This window comes from Nematolebias whitei, chromosome 1 (assembly GCF_014905685.2).
Source record: "Nematolebias whitei isolate Nwh7 chromosome 1, NemWhi1, whole genome shotgun sequence".
Classification (NCBI taxonomy): domain Eukaryota; kingdom Metazoa; phylum Chordata; class Actinopteri; order Cyprinodontiformes; family Rivulidae; genus Nematolebias; species Nematolebias whitei.
The window spans coordinates 9,986,245-9,993,548 of NC_056498.1; the positions used below are offsets into that span (position 1 = coordinate 9,986,245).

At 40.3% G+C, this 7,304-nt stretch overlaps 1 protein-coding gene across 2 annotated transcripts in view; it reads right to left on the reverse strand.

Moving 5' to 3' along the window:
• Positions 1-6,958: 6,958 nt before the first annotated feature.
• LOC119408214 (RNA-binding protein 4.1) overlaps positions 6,959-7,304 on the reverse strand; it is a 32,286-nt gene continuing 31,940 nt past the window's right edge. Inside the window, exon 4 of one of the 2 annotated variants that reach the window (XM_037675054.1) lies at positions 6,959-7,139. The gene's annotated coding sequence lies outside the window, so the exon portion shown is untranslated. Of the gene's footprint in view, positions 7,140-7,226; positions 7,280-7,304 lie in introns of those variants that run through there. The other variant, XM_037675062.1, reaches the window with a different exon arrangement.

Genomic DNA, 7,304 nt, shown 5'->3' on the forward strand with positions numbered 1-7,304 from the left:
AGGGCGGGGCGGGGGGGATTCCTTGGGATGCATGTAAACCCAAAATCCGACCGTGTCAATGCAAATCTTTTCCTCTAATTAACATACGAAAAAAACCTATGTTTCCCCCCATCGTGTCCGTGTAAATAGGGCCTAAGTTTGCTGCCTTGTCAGCCTCTTTATGTTATTATTAAAGTATTGTTTGCTATGTCCTGCCTCCTGAGTCCTGCCTGCACTATGGGTTATTTCCTGTCCTCCCTGAGAAAACCTTGGCAGGTGTTCCCCTACAGTTGACATCCAGAAATAGCTGTTCACATGAAAAATGAGGACCATCAGCCTAACAATAGATCGTTAGTGCCCTGATGGCTGCTTGCTATTCACAGAGGGCGGAGTGATACTAGCGATAACAGTAAGAGGGGGACAGTTGAACACGGAGGTCTCCATTCCTGTTTAACGATGGACGGTTTCTTGTCATAAAGATGGCCTCCTTCACTCCTCTCTCAAACCAACGTTCCTCTTTATCATCTTTTGGATAAAAGGTGAAAAGTTTCAACAAAGAATCCGTCCAGAGCTGTTGCTTCCCAGCAAAACGTTGCCAGATCAGTTCCTGGCCGGGGGCCTTTCTGGGTGGAGTTTGCATGTTCTCTCTGTGCATGCGTGGGTTTCATCCCACAGACCAAAAACATACATGTTAGACTGATCAGTAATTCTAAATTGCCTCTAGGTGAGAGTGAGGGAGTGAATGGTTGTCTCGTTTGTCTCTATGTGTCCCTGTGATGGACTGGAGACTTGTCCAGGGCATCCTCTACCTCTCGCACAGTGACAGCTGGATATGGGCACCAGTGACCCTTGTGACCCAAAAAGAAAGAAGCAGGTAAAGATAATGGATGGATGGATGGATGGATGGATGGACAGTTTCATCCTATACCTATAAATGTAGAATATACTGTATAAAGGACAAATAGTACTAGGTCAAGGTGTGGCCTACTAATAGTCTCTTTCCAAAGTCTACTAAAGGATGTTATTAAACCAAAATTGTTTGAACAAAGTGATACTTTTAGCATGCACACCTGAAGCAACCAGTTTATTGCATCTTTTTATTGATGCCCTATATAGTTTTTTTACAGTAAGTTGCATAGAATGAATGTTCCTTTAAAGGTGGGAAAAATTTCAGAATGATTAATTGTGGTCTCATTTTTTTACTTTACAAAAATCTGGTACTTTACCAGTTGTGTGTAGGCTTTTTATATCCAATGTACATGGTCTACATATTGTCTTTCATTAAAATCATTCCGGTAAACTGTTGTCCCACTTTATGAGTATTGACAGTATCATTTTACATGTCACTGTGCTGTGTTTTATGTGTTGTCAGTTCCTATCTTTATGTCAGGCAACTATAAAGAGATTCACTCGTTTCACCAAGGTTAACTGGCTTCTAGTTCCAGATTACTGTTTAATGAATAACTTTGCTCCACCTTTCATCACTCGTCTTTCTGTTAGCTGACTTTACATTTGTTGACTCATCCCAAAAACTATAAACATACAAAAGAAAAATGCCACCCAAAATAAATACGTAGGTATAGATCTGCCAGGAAAAGGTGCATATGCATTAAAAGTCTTTGTTAGTTTTACCTGGGGAGGGGATTGAGGAAGTTGTGCTGCAGCATTGCAAAATCCACTTCAGTTATTTTAGGCGGATAATCAGGAAGGGCTGAAAAGTGTAATGAGGGTGTTGCAGCAATGCAAGTCCAGTCACATTTTTTGGAAATGTATAGCAATAAAGGATCATATGTAAGACTGGGTAATGGAGGGTGGAACATATGGGTTGTTCTTTCAACAGCCTGACCACATGGGGTAGAGGCTGCGGGCCAGTCTGGTGGTTCTGGCACAGATGGATCAGTACCTTAGTCCAGAGGGCAGATGAAACAGATGGCGTGCGACGTGGCCGCCATTGTCCAGTGTTCCCCTTGTAAATAAGAGTACTCAATATTATTCACTGTAAATAAATCATTTGAGTTGGCTTTGTTACTCTGTCTGATTTAGGGGTTGAACAGACTGCTCGACTAGTCAATTCTAGGTCATCTCGCCAGTTGTTATATTTCACGTCGACTAGTCGTGCACCCCTCCCCCCGCTGTTCCCAACCCTATTCTACCCAATCCACATGGTGGACTAAATAAAATAAAACTAAAAACAGCATCATTTTAGCAGCTTGATAATAGTTCTGCTTTTCCTTTGACTTATTTGTAGTATGATAAATGGTAGAAGCATAAATAAAGTATATGCCCAAGGTTTTGTTGTTCTTTTTTTTTTTTTTGTAAATAATAAATGACTTTTATTTTATTTTTTTGCAAATGGCTGAGTGGTTAGAGCAGTCGTCCTCCAATGCAAGAGTTGGGGGTTCGAACCCACCAGCAGTCACATGCCGAAGTGTCCATGGGCAAGACACTGAACCCCTCATAGCCTCCGATGTGTGTCCCACCAGTGTATGAATGTGATAAAGCACTGATTAGTCTCTTTAGAATGATTTGTTCAATTAGCTTTGTAGAGATCTAGTAGAGTGCTGTATGAATGGGTGAATGAGGCACAGATTGTAGTGGAAAGCGCTTTGAGTATCTTGATTAGATAGAAAAGCGCTATATAAGTACAGTCCATTTACCATATAGCATCTTGAGCTCCTATGACGTCATCGACTAAAGTCGACTTGACTTTTATCATGTTAAAGTCGACTTTTAAAAATATGTAGTTGTTTAACCCCTAGTCTGATTCTCCACTGGGTCTGACCAGACTCGTGACAGTTACAATGGTTCACAGAGTTCTGGGGTTAGGTTTGACTTCTGCAGGTAAACCTCTCTCTACATGTTTCCACTGGGTAATATTATCAATAAACCCAAGCTGTTTTCATTGCTAAGTTGATGGCACCCAGCTTTATGGATCAAGGCAACCAGATGATTCTGACAGGTCAATAAGTTACCGGTATACGTTTGCCTTGTTAACATAAAGATCTGGATGAACTTTATGATAATAGTTTACTGTCCCCTGTTCCAAAGCAAAAAGGGATAATTTGTATGAAGAACAAGGGCATCTAGCAGTTAAATCATTATGTAAATAAACCAAGTATTATATGAATCTGTTACCTTTTAAATTTATTTTGTTGCATTGAATCATAAATGCAATAAAAAGAACCCAAACCCAGAACCGCCCCCCCAAAAAAGAAAAAGTTTTACTTTATTTTTTTGGTATGCTGAGTGAGTAAAAATTTAGGGGTGCTTGAGCACCCTGAAAGGGGCTAAAATCACCACTTCTTCAAGACCTGCTGTGACAGATGGCTGAAAACTGAAGAATGAACACTTCAAGATGGCATCATTACAACTAATAAACTTGGCTTATGAAAGAGTTCAAAGAATATGAGACATTTTTTATGCATGGGTAGAAACCTCACACTCCAAACTGTAACCCTTCTGAGAATCCTAAACTGAAGAAAACTACATATAGAGTACAACATTTTTCAGTCAGGTCATCTGGACAATTGCTTTTTTTTGTGCTGAAACGTTTCGCCTTCGATCCGGAGGGCTTCATCAGTCAAGGAAACACACAACAAAACTGATTCTTCTACCCAAACAGCTTACTCCAAAGTGGAACAAACCAGTTCTGCTTGTGATAAGATGGTGTTTTTGGTATTTATTTACCCTTTATTTATACAGGTAGTCTCAATGAGCCACGAGAACTCATTTTTGAAGAGAGACCTGTTTAGGGAGCACATGGTGGGGGTTAAGGGCCTTGCTCAGGGGCCCAGAGTGGGGCAAATGAGGGTGGAGGGAGGTGTGGGTGTTTCACCTTTTCCACCCACATTTTGATGTTGACGGTACCAGCAGGTGAACCTGCGACTTTCCGATCACAAGCCCATCTTCTAACCTCTGCGCCACCACTCCCCCGTATGCCCCCTCCTCCATTAACGGCCCTCTTCCTTGTTGACAGTCGTGTCAAACTGGTTGAAAACAACAAAGCCCATGCTCAATAATCCAGGTATACAATCCAACATTTTTCAGTCAGGTCACCTGGACAGTTTCTTTTTTTGTGCTGAAACATTTCGCCTTCTATCTGGAAGGCTTCATCAGTCAAGGAAACACACAACACAAAGAGACCATCTTATCACAAGCCGAACTGGTTTGTTCCACTTTGGAGTAAGCTGTTGGGGGAAGAATCAGTTTTGTTGTGTGCGTCCTTGACTGATGAAACCTTCCGGATCGAAGGTGAAACGTTTCAGCATAAAAAAAAAGAAACTGTCCAGATGACCTGACTGAAAAATGTTGGATTTTATACCTGGATTATTGAGCATGGACTTTGTTACATATAGAGTATTTCAATTTCCCCATAAAACTTATAAAAAGAATTTCATATTTAAGCCTCGTTGAAATTAAAAAATCAAAATTAGGTCTACAATTGTGTTACCCAGTTCTAATGTAGTAAAACAACTCCGAACATTTCTGAGGCACTTCTTCATTGGTCTGCTACTAAGCATTGTTGTAAGACAAGCCTAGATTTGATCAACCAAGATCGAAGAAGTACAGTAGTGCTGGACTACAGGCTTTGGCTCTACAGTTTGGAGAGGAACGTTTCAGCTTTTATTTCCAGCCGTTTACATCTGGATCAGATACACACATCTTGGAAGTTCACATATTCTTTTAACGGAACACCAACAAGGTACTGGCCTGACACACTGTTTTTAGAGGGACGTCTCCCACTGGTTTAGCATTCTGGTGGTCCAACAAAACAAACTGCTAGGATTGGGGCAGCTGAGGCTGCAGTGGTTAGAGCAGTAGTCCGAGTTGGGGGTTTGACTCCACCAGCAGTCACATGTTGAAGTGTCCCTGGGCAAGACACTGAACTCCTCATTGTCTCTGATGTGTGTCCCATCAGTGTATGAATGTGATAAAGCTCTGACTATTCTCTACAGATTCAGATTATCTTTGTATAGATCTAGTAAGTGCTGTATGAATGTGTGTGTGGAGGTAAAAGAGGCCACAGATTGTGTTGTAAAGAGCTTTGATTATCTTGATAAGATAGAAAAGTGCTGTATAAGTAGTCCATTTACCATAATTATTTAAAAAAACAATCAATTCTGAACCATCTCCAAACAGAATTGGAACACGGGCAAAAGTCTATTAAATTTCTCAGAAAACTGCAAAACACTGCACTGACCTTGCTGAAAGATGAACGACGTGCTTGTTCGTATGGTGCCACATTACTGACAAGTCGTTTTAAAGAAATGTTTCATATCCACATCTGCTAATTCGACATGCAACACACATGTATATGAAATTGTGCCGCTCGGGGTGGCTGCATGTTGGAGTAACTCTGTTATATTCATTATGAGACTTTACTTTTGGAAACTTTTTAATTCCTGTTTTTCTGGATATAAATCACATTTTTTGGATGATTGTTTCCTCTGGTATCGGATGCTGTGCAGCTGGAAGGATTTTTACTGAAACTTTTTTTACTTTTGGACATGATGCGTAAACATAACAACAAGGTGTTGTTTTACAATTGGAGCAGCTGATTAACATCTCAAAAGCTCAAGTAATACCTCAACTACAGCCCAAAATCTCAAATGAGTTGAAAAGGAGGCTGCAAGGATGCATTCTCATCTACCTGCTGGTTGTGCTCGAGTGCCTGACCACTGAGATCCCAGATCTCCTAAGGAGATCCTGGAACTGGCAATAAACGTGACTCGTGGCAGCAGCAGGACTGGTATCATCCCCCAGCACCTGCAGCTTGCTGTCCGCAGCGACGAGGAGCTCGGCAGGATGCTGGGAGGAGTGGCCATCGCTCTGGGAGGAGTTCTGCTCGACATTCGGGCGGTCCTGTAGCCCGGGGGAACTGAGAGGCCAGCCAAGTCTGGCTGGATGGATCGAACAGCATCTGCGACCATTTTCTTAGGATCCACTGTGGGATGGACCTTTACAAAAGATCCTTCCTGTCTGCAGCCATCAGCATCTATAACATCTCTTAATGAAATGAGGGTAACGAGTTACAACAAAGTTTAATTTTCCTTTGGGATTAATAAAGCATTTTTGAATTGAACTGAATTAATCAAACACCGAAGATCTTCATTAAACAGTTATTAGAAGACAAGAAATCAAGTGTAATAGTTCAAAGATTTTATTTCAAAAAGTAAAAATAAAAGAGGAAATACAATGAAAAGTAGTTCTAACATCTAAAAACATCATAAAAATAAACAGAAAAAATGCAGACCAGCTTTAACAAATCAGTTTTTGTGATTATTCCTCAAAGTCTAACAAACTACAGCAGCTGCTTTTTCTGAACTTTAAATTCCAGTTTCAACACTACAACATGAACAGGTTTAATTTACTTCTAATTATTTTAAAAGAGGGTTCCCTTTAACTGTAAACAGAGACATCTTTTAGGTTAGTTTTGTGTTCAGCAAATAAAAATTTCAACTTTCACTGTTCTGTTGAGCAAAAAACAATATTGACAAAACCTTATGACAATATCTTGACTTACCTGAGAAGCTCTCCAGAAAACGCTGATGTCATTCCTCCTCCTTGACTAAGGGAACAGTTTAGGCTGGTACATTTAACTTTTATTTTCTGTTTTGATCGAGCTAGTAAGCAAAGTTTTAAAAATCTAGCGCCGAACGGGACAAGATGGGCGTTTGAGCAACTGATTGATAAACGATGTGATCGTCCGACCAGAAAAAAACGGGTTCTTTAATCACATCACAACGTTGTCAACATTTTAAAAACAAATTAAACAACTGAATTTTAATTATTTGTATGTTTACAGTCATTGCGTAGCTAATGAAAAACTTAAATTTGGACTGCGTAATTTATTTTTGCAGCACCACAAACGTTTGATTATCATTTGTTTTTACTTTGACATGGTCACAAAGATCAAAATAACTTAAACGAAAAAACAAAGAGCCAAACGCATCAGATGTCAAATGATAAAACTCCTGGAGCACAATTACTAAAACAAGAAATCAGTAAAAACTGTCCCACGGTACAAAAACAAAATGAAACGTCGACATCAGTTCGATTCTTCATGCAAACACTGAAGGGATACGCAACGCGACGAGCCACAGACGACGACGAGGATAGTCACGTGCATCAGCAGGCGGCGGTGCTGTGCGATAATAACCCTGGAAGGGAAAAATAAGCCAATGACACAAATGAACTACCTGCGACTGCAGAGTCAAAGCACAACGACCGGTTCAACTGGTTTTATCCTCTGCTTTAATGTGATTTTATTAAAACCAGTTTATCTCCGATCTATTCTCACCTTCAACGTCGACGTCTCGCTTTAA